Raw genomic sequence first — 12,472 nt, 5'->3', positions numbered from 1 at the left:
CTTAAAAGTATCATGTGATAGTCCTCTATCTGATCCCATGCTTTCCCTCAATCCCCAAAGCACTGGTTTGTACATTTCCACTGTGAGAATGGCTAGACCACTGAATATCACACAAACATCCACTTGCACAGAGTGAAGAATTGTAATGTCCAGTATGCAGCTTTTAAACCAATCAAATTGCTAAAAACCTAGAGTAATATCATATCCATTTAAAAAAAATCTCTCTGTGCTTTTGGTTAAAAAAAATCCCTGTTAATAAAACTCCTCGGCACACACAAAATATCCTTTCTCTCACCTCTATCTACACTGTTCTTCCTCTTGCTCTTCACTCTCTCTCTTACCCCAGTCCCCTTGCACTAACAGCAGGTGACTGCACTAGAAACACATGGTGCTGACTCTTCTGATGTCAGTAACACTTCCTATGTCAGTGCATCAGGAGTATAAAGGAACTGATGTCAGTGTGGCCATTTGAAAAGGAATGATATAAGCCACGTGTGCAGGAAGTGATATGACTTTTAGACATTTTCACTCCATTCCATTAAAACATGGTGTGAGTTAAAAGGATATGGGAAAAGAAGAATTGTATAGAAAAGAATGGCAGGGAAGGGGAGAAGCGATGAATGTGAGAAGACGAGGAATGAAGATGAGTTAGAAGGAAGGGAGAGGAAGGGGTGGGAAGTTAGGGGAAGCAGTTTGGGTGAGTTTGATAGTGGGAGTTAAGAGCAACCTAAAACAAAAGGGAGCGAGTATTGCATAATCTCTATGAGGAAGGTAAAGAGAATAGACAAAGAGGTACAGAGTGCGAGTGACTGAGTCTGAAAGAGGGAAAAGTGAATGTGATGAAAGCTAGAGATGGGAAAGAGCAAGTGAGAATGTGTGCAAGAGACACAGAGGCAAAGGCTCGGAGAAAGACAGAACAAACCCACAGGGAGACATGATAGGAACAGAGAGACAGGAAGTGATGGAAACAAACCGGAAATTCATTCACACAGTATAGTTACACTCACGACCATTAATTTCCTCCCTCCTATTGCCCATCCCGGATGGGCCACTTCTCCATCTGACTTGCTCCCTTCCCTCCTGTACGTAACAAAATGTATTTCTTTGACTGTGCTTTCGGTCATCTCCTCAGCACCGGCGCCCAACCAGAATTGTCAAGGCTTTGGGGCGGTCTCCCGACATGAAAGGCACTATTATAAGTGTGAAATGTATTGTGCAGTATATTCAGTATATTGTCAATACAGTATTTTTAAATAAAGGCTGATGTAAATCTCAAACACTTAGTTTCATCAAACAGTGTACATGGGGCTGTGCTTCAGCAAGGTGTCAACACTCAAGTGATTTGGGGAGGTGGATGGAAGTTTTATCAGGGAAGTTGAAAAGAAAAAATTGGTGAAAAGAAAAAAAGTAGTTATTCTGTCTGTTCAGTCATCTCTCTTTATATGCCTCATTATATGATACATGAAAAGCTTCTAGCCAATATGTAATGAGGTGAACATCAGAGAATCACTCAGGCAATTGGATCTGCACCAATTAAGATGGATCAGCCAAACTTTTGAATGTGTAATTTTACATATTTTCTGCACTGATTGAATGTTACACAAATTGAACATTTCATACTGTACTTGCCAGTTTGGAAGCAGATTCAGTCTCTAATTGCCCATCAGTCGATTCTGTAACAACCTCCCAACCCCCAACCCCCCCCTCCCCCCCCCCCCACACACACACATTCACACACAAGCAATACAACAATTGCATATAATTGAACGGTGAAAGCTTTGTGATTTAAAAACTGTAGAATCTATAAGTAGATTTATCCAACATTTTGTATACATTTTGGCTCCTGTATTTTGCTGTCTCTGTTGCCAAAGAGATACTGCATTCTAAATGCAAGGATATAACTTCACACTGATAATCACAAACCAATCATAATTGTACTTGAAATTGCAATCAATTTCAGTAATTTATTATTCTAACCCTAAGCTGTTAGTCATTGTAAAGCACTTTGAGATGTTCACCTTATGTAAAAGGTGCTTTATAAGTGAGGTGTTGTCACCTTAGTGTTCTATATTGACTGTATTTCACCTTTTTTAAGAAAAATGCAATGATTTTGAATTCTGCGTATTTTATGTTCCAACATAGGTTTGAGAGTACTGTTTAAAAAATATGACGCTCTATGATATTACATAAAATTTTGCATTGTTTAACAACTTTGCTCTGTTGAAGGAGCTTGAATGTGTCTATTTTTAAATCTGCTCTGTTCACTTCGGTACATGTTGCGTGGAAGTTGAAAATTAATTGTATTGGAAAGGCTGAATCAATTAATTTACCATGGCCACTGATGCAGACAGTCTTGGAATATGTAGAAGCAATTGTACCTAATTTAGCTTTTCTAGATTGTGTCAAGACAAATGAGAAATTTAATGTGCTTTGCTTCAGCTGCTCATAAGTCAACTTCCTTGGGACATGGTGCAGTTTATTCACTCTGTTTACCTAAACTAATAAATAAAAATGATATTTTTCTAATATGGACCAAGGTGAAATATGAGATTACAACAACAACAAGATTACATTTGTATAGCGCCTTTCACGTCGGGAGGACGTCCCAAGGCATTGAAGGTACTTTGTTGGAGAATAATGTTAATTTTTATCCTGTTGAGAGCAAATCAAAATGTCCCACAGTTGACACAATGGACTTGCATTTCAAGGAATACTACTGATATTTTATAAACTGTGTAAGAAAAAAGTACATGCTTTGTTTTGAAAGTTTAGATTTTAACTTAAACTTGAATGTTTTCCCTAACTAAAATATACTTAAAATTGTTGATACAGTTATGTTCCATATGGATTCTTGCTGACGACATTCCTGAATACTTTCAAATCCTTGCTTCAGGATGACCACTGTTTTATGAAACTATAATATTAATGAGTCCATAATAGATGAAGTGTCTCTGGATGCTGGAGACTCGGTTATGTGGACTATTTTCTCCTTTATCAGAGTAAATGTGAGATATTGGCATCTAAATTCCATCTATCAGTGAACCCAAAATTGTTTACCTCAATTTTGTGAAATATTTGTATGATGACTTTCCCAAGTGAATCCCAATACTTTTTTAGATAAAATTAATGGTGTGAATCTTATAATGATTAGTGTGCAGAACCAGAGAAAATGAATATAAGGTGAAAATCCGTAAACTAATTTAAGGATTATTATTGTCACCCAGGAAAGTAACTAATTATTCTGTTGGCTCTGTAACACAACACATTATTCGTTCTAATTCTGAAACCCTGTCAGCAATGTGTGCATAAATATACAATCACATTGCTTGCATTTAATATAGCACCTATAATGTAACTCTCAGTGTGTGGTGAGTAATTGCTGTCAAATATAGTGACTGCATATACGTATTCAAATATCGTAGAAGTTTGCACATATCAATGTCTTATAAACAGTCTTTGGTTTGTGATTGAAAAAGCATGAGTAAATAGTCAGATTGGATTGTAACATAGTACCTGGCTGATGGAGCAAGCTGTAATTAGTTTTTCTTGTTACTGCATTGCTTTTATATTTTTCTTCACAATTGGGATTGGAAGAAAGGCCATTTTCTTCATTTTTGGACATATCCAAAGATTTGCCCCTTCTGACAATTGCCTTGTCAGAACCTGGCAGGTTCCTTAACGCCACTGTTTCTGTTGAGCCAGCCGTCTGTATTTTGAGTTTCCAGACAGATAATCTTTTAAACTTAGTACTGAGAAAGCTCTTGGGCTTCATGCTGTTTGAAAGCTTTTCCATTTTGGAAGCAGGTGTAGACGCGCAGTTGAAATGACTGGTTTAAGAGCTTATTTTCTTTTGTACCCAAGAATCTTTTCAGGATTAGAGCTCTTTTTGTAGATAACTACATTAATAACCACCCATACATTCTTTCAAAATGTAGGTGATTTATATCCTGGGGTGTTACTTAGCAATCATCCAGTTTCCTACATTGTCAATTGTTTGCTCGGAATTTGTCAGGTGTATCCTGCTGGTTTCTGCTGCAAATAATAATGCAAATGATGTAGCCTCTTTATCATGTTGAAATGTCTCCAAGTGCTTTGCAGAGTTTCCTATAAAGTGTGATGATTATTTGTCCACAAACTTGGCAACAAATTGCAGAGAGCAGTGTCCCACAAACAGCCATGAATGGAATGAACAATTTGTTATGTGGGGAATGTTGGCCAGGGACACCGTGAGACACTGGCTTCTCTTTTCAAACAGTGTCATTGGGTCTTTAACGTCCACTTGAACAGTGGACATTAAAGACTGTTAAAGGGACCTCAGTTTAAGGTCTCAGCCAGAGGTTGGCAGCTTTGGCAATGCAGCGCTCCCAACAGCACTGTACTAGAGTGACAGCCTGGACTATGAACTCAGAATCCTTTTGTGAGACTTGGAACTCACAATCTTCTGAAGCCTGATTCTTACCAACAAAACTGATACCTGATCCCCTGACAGAATGTTTTATGTATATACTCTACTCTTTCTGTGATATTTTGTTTTTAAAATAAAAACCCTCTCTTAGTGTCAACAGGTTTTATGTTACTCACCAGTTTTTAACCAAATGTAATATTTGCCTCATTAATTACTTGGTTATAAAAATAATCATGATTTAACAGTATTGCGCGCTCCCCAATTAATGCCAGGAAAACTAAAGATTAAATCACGATTGTTTTTCCTGTCATACTCTGAGCTCCTTTCAGAGCTGACTACATTGTAGTTGATGTTCCAGAGTGAGCACTATAGTGCTTGACTACTAATTTGTTAGCTTAGCTTAGTAATCAATAATAATAATAAATATTATTAATGTTAATAATAGTAAATATTATTATTAGTAGTAATCAGACATCTTAGCTAAAATGTTCTTCTTTCAAGCTTGATGTAGAAATTATGAATTTTTTTTGTAAATTAGCATGCTTCAAACTGCCTCATTTTCTGTTTGTGAGTCAATAGATGCTGCTTTAGGAAAATCACGCTTCATTTCTGATTAGACTGAATTTCAACCGAATTTGCAAGCAATTTTTGTAAAGGATACTGGAATGGCTTTTGGTGTCTGGTTCAGATTTTCCACAAATAAAATCCAGTACAAATCAAACTTGAGACAAATAATTGCAAAATAGTTTCCACTTGAGACCAGCTGCCAGCACGGAGAATCGTGATGGAGGAGGGAGAGAGAATGCTGGTAATCGATTCATGAAATAGTACTGAATAATAATAATTTGGTCAAGTAGTAAAAAATAATAATAATTTGGTCACTCAATCCATGACTGTTTGTGGGACACTGCTGTGCGCAATTGGCTGCCACATTTCACCCACAAAATATGCAGTCAATTCACTTTACAATATATTCTGTGAAGCGCTTTGAGACTTTGCAATGACTTGATAAAACACTATATTAAATGCAAGGATTATTATTAACTAGAGTAGAATCATAATATTGGAATTGATTCAACCTCAAAAATGATCCCTTAAAAGCAAAATGTTAGGGGGTACAATTTTTAAAAGTTCTCAAAGGAGCTTGGAGAGGACGCATTACAGGCTTACACAGAAATAAAAACTGTGACCGTGAAGCTTCCTCAGAAGAGCTCTTGAGCCAGGGACTAATTGGACACTTTACTGGAGGCTCCTGTTGTCTTTTCGGATGCAGATTCTTGAAGAAAAGCTTGAGGCATTCAACTAAAGCAGTTGTTTCAGCTTGTACAGTATGAAGCACGACTCTGTAATCCAATCGATTGAACTCTAAACCTGATCAGCAATACAAATATAACAGCAACCTCAGTGCTTAAAAGAAAATAATTGTGCGATCTGGAAATTAGTCAGGGGAGTTTACTGTATTTACAGTTCTTGATTTGTGGAGGGAAGAGAGACTGACTCCAGTCGCTAATGAGGGCTTGGTGTTTTCTCAATCCCAAGAGTTTGGATGTGATTTTATAAGAACATAAGAATTAATAATAAGAATAAGAATCCCTCCAAAAACTAAAACAATAATAAATTGGTCATTTTCAATCTACGACTGTTTGTGGGACATTGCTGTGCGCAATTGGCTGCCGCGTTCGCCCACAAATATACAGTCAATTCACTTTACAGTATATTCTGTGAAGCGCTTTGAGATGTCTAGAAGACGTGAAAAGCGCTATATCAAATGCAAGGATTATTATTATTATTATTATTAAATAGCACACGGACCCTTCAATAACGTTAGTTGCTGATGCACAAAGCTCTCCTCAGCCCATTCTCCTCACGAGAATTCCAGATAGATTTCAATACAAAAATCCCTAAATATATTCTGTCACACATTGCAAACAGATATTCTTTATCATTTGTTTAATTTATGTGAAGGAAAACATTCTTTTTATCTGGAGATTGATCTTTTTTCAAAGAAGGAAGGTGTTGTTTGTAGAACATTGTTGACATAAATTAGATACCACATGTATTCTTGTAACAGCATTCATTTCATTTCAAATTATGCTCACTCTGTGAATCATTTTGAGATCTTCTTTTGGATAAAAGATGCTATATAAATGTAACTGTTGAAGCTTTTATTGTTCGTGGTGTGGTTTGAAAATTGAGCTCTCGTTAGTGCGTCTTTTTGATCAATTACCTACAGCAATACTTTGGTGAAAGAGGCTTGCTGTAAGAGCTGCTTGTATTGTTATCTTAAGTATGTTTGTGTGGATGGTGGACAAGTATTCAAACCTTTGTGACTTACCATTCTTATGCCATCCAGAGTCAGGCTGAGTGTCCCAGGGCCTCCAAAGGACGCCATTACAATTCAACCATTTTTTGGAAGAGTATGTTTAAAAAAAGTTATGTTTTATCTGCAATACAATAACATCAACTGAATTTATATGGTGTTCTTCTTGTGGGGTAGAATCCTGGAGCGCTTGACAGTAGCGGAGTCTGACCCCGGGCCAGGGGGAGAGGGAGGCGGGAGGTGACCATAAGCATAGCCAAAAATGAAGGTTTTTAGGCGGGATTTGAAACTGGGCAGGGTGGGGGCAAGGCGGAGGGATTGAGGGAGAAAGTTTCGGGGTGTAGTGGCTGAAGGTACGGCCACTGATGGTGGAGGGGAATGCACGAGGGACAATCAGGAGGCCGGAGCCAGCCGAGCGGTGGCAGCGGGTGCTGGTGTGGGGGGTAAGCAATTTGGATATGTAGAGAGGGTGCAGGGACATGAAGGGATTTGAAAACGAATGACAAGATGTTAAAATCAATCCGTTCGGTAATTGGGAGCCAGTGGAGCCTGGCAAAGACTGGAGTGATGTCTATAAAAATAAGCCATTTAAACTGAAGACTAAACAGTGTCAAACATTAGGGGTAAACCTCTGTAGGAAATCAAGCCAATGCAGACATCTTGTTTTTGGAAGCCTCATCTTTACCTCAGAGTGGCAATTTGGGATCAGTAAGGAGCGACTATCTTCTAAGATGCTTTCCCTCCAAAGTTAAAGCAGGTGTTCAATTTTAAAAATGGCTCTTACACATTGGGTTGACCAACCTTCACAGTGTATCTTACTGGAGCTCTGTGGCTTTTACCAGGATAGGTCACCCATCCCAAGATCCAGGAATCCAGCACAGAATGAGTTGCAGACTAATGGATTGACTGTTGTTTGAAGCCGCGTCTTACACTTCTATATATCAGTGCTAGATCTACAGCCAGTCACAGATATAACAACAGTGAGGCTCTGAACAAAACCAGCAACAGGTTAGAATGTGGCAGGACACTCCCTTAGTAAGGACAATTTCCTGACCATCACAAGTGAAATTTCTTAGCCTTAAGACCATTATCGTAAAAATTATCATTGTGTAGAGCTTTGGATGTATTTTTAAATTTCATCTTAGTTTGGAAGCTGGTTTTCCGCAGTTATTTGAGTGTTTGAAGACTAATCTGAACATAGAGCTGTCAAGGAAAAGGAATCTTCCAGAACAAGAAGCTGAATGAATTTTTCAGCAGGTCAAAGGGACCACCTTTGATAGAGTTTTAGGTATGGAATGTTTGCTTGTGAATTTCCTTTGATTATGACATTTCTACAAAAGAGAGACCAATGTTAATTCTAATAACCTTATTGACTAAGGAAATTATGGTTCACTAATTTGCTGAACTTGACTAATTTGTACCTTTCTCGTAATCTGGATGTGTTGTCTCAGATTAATAGGCAGATCTGCCTTGTTTCCCACCAAAAACCTGCACTTAAATGCGGCTCTTGAAAGAAACAGACTTGAAAGGCCTGTAATCATCATGAGGTAACAAACAGGAAACCAGCAAACCATGTTTGTACTTGAAAGGCATACATTACAAAGTGGACTAATATTTTCTCTGTGGTGTCAAGATCAGTTTCACACTTTCCTCTATAATATCCCTGTGACTTTATCTAAAATTGCTTCTTGATTAGTTTGTGCAGCGACTATCTTTTCACTCTATGTAGACAGTAAAATTGCAGAAGATTCTTCAATATTTTAGATTCATGAAGGGTGACTCGGAGATTAGATCCTTACTTTGATCCCAACATGGCATTTTAATTTCATTCTTTGCAAAGTTATTGCCACTCCCTTTGAGTACTTTTCAGTCTGTGACCTCTAGTTTTTCATTCTTAAAATGTTAACATGACTTGCTCTTGTGTCAGAATATTAGGAATGCGAGATTGAAGAATCAATCTATAAAGCAGCCACATGGAATAATCCCCACATTACTGTTTGATATGCCTTACAACAAAGCATCAGCAGTCATGCCTTCAGCCTCACTACCCCCACTCTTTGGAACTCCCATCTCATTATACCTTCGCCTCGCTCCCTCCTTTGCCTCCTTCAAGGCCCATCTCAAGATCCTCCTCTTTGAATGTGCCTACAGTCACTCTCCTACCCCTACCGTCCCTGCCCTCCACCCCTTCTGATCCCCCCAGCTCGGGGTAAATCCCTGACTGTCCAGCACCTTGGGACGTCTTCTTGATGTGAAAGGCACAATACAAATGTAATTTGTTGTTATTGTTGCTGTTGTATCTTCTTGGTACATTGGACCTTAAGTCAGATTTCAGTTTCAAATGATGAAATGAAAACAAATAAAGCTGCTCAGGCATAGCACATCGATCAACATCTGAAACAGAAAACGACGGTTAGTTTTTCAATTGTGACCCTTCAACAGATTTTTTTTCCTCCTTAGTATTCCATTCAAAATGAATTTTGTTACATGGTCATGAACCGTAAACATGAAATGTACTTCCTTTGTAGAGTTGTCTATTCTATGATTAAAGTAGGTACCCAGGACAGGAACATCAACAAATTACATTTTATGGCACCTTTCATGTCGGGAGGATGTTCCAACATACTGCACAGTAAGGGATTTGGACCTGAGCAGGGGATTGGGATCAGGAGGGGTGAAGTACAGGAAGGGTAAGGGTAGGAGGGTGACCAAATTTTCGGTTGAAGTGAAAGGACACAGTGCAAAAAGAGCAATGAAGATTACTCATCTGCACATTTCCTTTCAGTTCCCCGAAGACAAATGCAATCCCAAAATAATTTGCAAAAAAATACACAGTGAATCCACTGTACATTATATTCTGTGAATTGCTTTGAGATGTCTCAATGATGTGATAAGGCGCTATATTGAATGTAAGGATTTTTTATTATTAAAATAAAAAATTAAGGGTTCCCAATAGCTCAGTGATTCAGTTTTCTGGGGATTTCAATTTAGTAACAGTTTATTAAAATAAAAGCACAATCAGAATGTAAACAGATCCAAACACAGATTGCATTCAAACTATTTTAATTTAAACTATCAAATTTAATTAAAAAATGAATGGGGACATTTTCGGCTCCATTTCTTAAAAATAATTTTGCAGAGAAGTTGTTAAACAGTTTACCAAAATGTCCTTAGCAATTGTGATAGACCAAGCAAATCCCCCGCGCCCACACAAACAATACAGCAACAATAAGTTGTTCATTTGCAACCTTGCTTGTGGAAAGAGCAGCTGAAATTTAAAATTTCATCAGTGTCTACCAAATGAGGCAACTTTTTCCTTCCATTTATTTTGAATCATTCATGGCTCGTGGAGGCACTCTAATACAATGCAAAGGCTTCAGTCACTTGGAAATGTTGCTACTGCAAAACAGTCTTCATATCCATTCAAACTGGTTATTTGATTTATTTACGAGATTCAACAGAAGGACGGGTGAAAATGAAGGAGTTGAATGAAAAATAGCCATCTTACCTAAGCTAGACAATCCTATTGGATTGTCGTCACTCTAAGAAAGTTTATTCTTCATGTCAAGGCATTGGAGAGGGTGCAAAGGAGATTTACCAAGATGGTACCAGGAATGAGGGACTTCAGTTATCAGGAGAGGATAGAAAGGGTAGGATTATTCTTCCTGGAGTAGAAAAGGTTAAGAGGAGACTTAATAGAAGTCTTCAAAATTATTAGGGGATTTGATAGGATGAATAAGGAGAAACTATTTCCACTGGCAGGTGGGTCGGTAACCCGAGGACACCGATTTAAAATAGTTGTTAAAAGAAACAGAGGGGAGGTGAGGAGAAATGTTTTCATTCAGTGAGTTGTTTGGATCTGGAATGCATTGCCTGAAAGGGTGGTGGAAGCCGATTCGATAACAACTTTTAAGAGAGAAGCAGATAATTATTTGGGGAGGACAAGTTTGCAGGGCTATGGGGAGAGAGCGGGGGAGTGGGATTGAATTGTATAGCTCTTTTCTAAGAGCCAGCACAGACACTATGGGCCAAATGGCCTCCTTCTGTATAATTCTAGATTCTATGATCCTATGTAGGACAGTTGTATTATCAAATGGGGAAAAATATATAGTAGTAATGTCTTTTTGAGAACTTTGCTTGTAAGAAGAATTCCCAGAATACGTATGTAATGCAACCATAGACCAGTGCTGAGTTTTTTAAAAGTGAAATAGCCCTTGGAATTAATATCTATTGAGCACGATTCATTATATACAATATTAGCATTTGATAGAGAATAATGTGAGTAAAGACGGTGCGAGTTTGATATGTGAGATTGATATAGAATATGTGTGTGATTCGAAGATGGCAATGAATGGGCAAACCGAGTGACTGAAGCAAGGAATTCCAGATAATCCTTGCATTTGGTATTGCGCCTCATCGTGTCTTTGAGACGTCTCAAAGTGCTTCACAGAATATACTGTAAAGTGAATTTACTCTATATTTTGTGGGTGAAACGCGGCAGCCAGTTGCACACAGCAGTCGTGGATAGCGGCTGAAAATACACCCACCTATGCGATATGATTTGTGCTTGTAAATTTGGAGACATCGCAATTTAAATATTCATTAGACAGCTGTGTTCTGCTTTACAGCCATTGTTGCTTACTATTCATTTAGCCTTCCATTTAAAATAAAATGGTGGTGCTGATGGGAGGAAAAGAATGATTTATGCAAACCAAATTACAAGGTTGTCAGTGGCGATACTCTATTGAGGGGAAGCAGTACGTGCAGCTACAATCTGTTCTCATGGATTCCCATAATGAACCTGAGGCAATGGATTGGTAAGATTATGCACAGATGTGCTTGATTTCTTTGATAACAATAATAGTTTATGTTTGTCTGGGAATGTGCATTTAGTTCTGTGGAGATATGTACATAGCACATATCTGATAAACAGGAAATTAATTACTTTTATTAATGACTAATTCAAGAAATCATTTGGATCAACTAATTATTTTTTGTCATTTTAATAGAAGTTACTCCAGAAGTCATTTGTGTCATGTTTCTGCCTGCCTTTCTGATCTATATCCCTGTTTCTCTCTGTCTGTCCCCATGTCCCTGTCTGTCCCTGTCTGTGTCTCTATCTGTCTCTGTGTCTCTGTCTGTCTCTGTGTCTCTGTCTGACTATGTGTCTCTGTCTGACTATGTGTCTGTCTATGTGTCTCTCTGTCTGTCTCTGTCTGACTCTGTGTCTCTTTCTGACCCGTTGTCTCTGTCTGCCTCTGTGTTTCTCTGACTCTTTGTCTCTGTGTGGCCCTCTCTCCCTGTTTGTCTCTTGATTAAATCCACTAATGTATCAACTTAATTTAACTGCTTTGTAAGATTTTCAGCAAACCTCATGTGTAAATGCTCCAATTCAGATAGTTGGCTTCATGTGGAAATGGACATGCTGGCAGCAATTCATATGTATAATTTGAACATCTGTGAACACTAAAGTCTTACTTCAGTAATTCAACACCATTTGATTTTCAATGCAGTAATGCTGATGTCCTTCCATCAGTCTCAGGAATTACTCTGGAAAATGGGCAGGGGGGACCTATCAGAGCAGCTGACAGTATTTTTTGTGAGATAATTTGTCATCTCAGTTGGATACAACGATTGATTCACATAGAATTGGAGTATCTTTTAAGATGTTTTGAGTCTGGCCCCAAGCCCAGGCCTCTAACCATTGCCCTTCTACCCTAATAGGTATGAAGTCGTATATGAATGGC

At 38.2% G+C, this 12,472-nt stretch overlaps 1 protein-coding gene across 4 annotated transcripts in view; it reads left to right on the top strand.

Moving 5' to 3' along the window:
* The window catches only part of LOC103185468 (lysine-specific demethylase 4C), a 196,339-nt gene that overhangs the window by 118,096 nt on the left and 65,771 nt on the right, over nt 1-12,472 (top strand). The gene's annotated exons all lie outside the window — the stretch shown is intronic.

The sequence above is a fragment of the Callorhinchus milii genome, unplaced genomic scaffold (assembly GCF_018977255.1).
Source record: "Callorhinchus milii isolate IMCB2004 unplaced genomic scaffold, IMCB_Cmil_1.0 Scaffold1, whole genome shotgun sequence".
Lineage (NCBI taxonomy): Eukaryota > Metazoa > Chordata > Chondrichthyes > Chimaeriformes > Callorhinchidae > Callorhinchus > Callorhinchus milii.
This window is presented reverse-complemented; position numbering and strand designations above follow the sequence as displayed.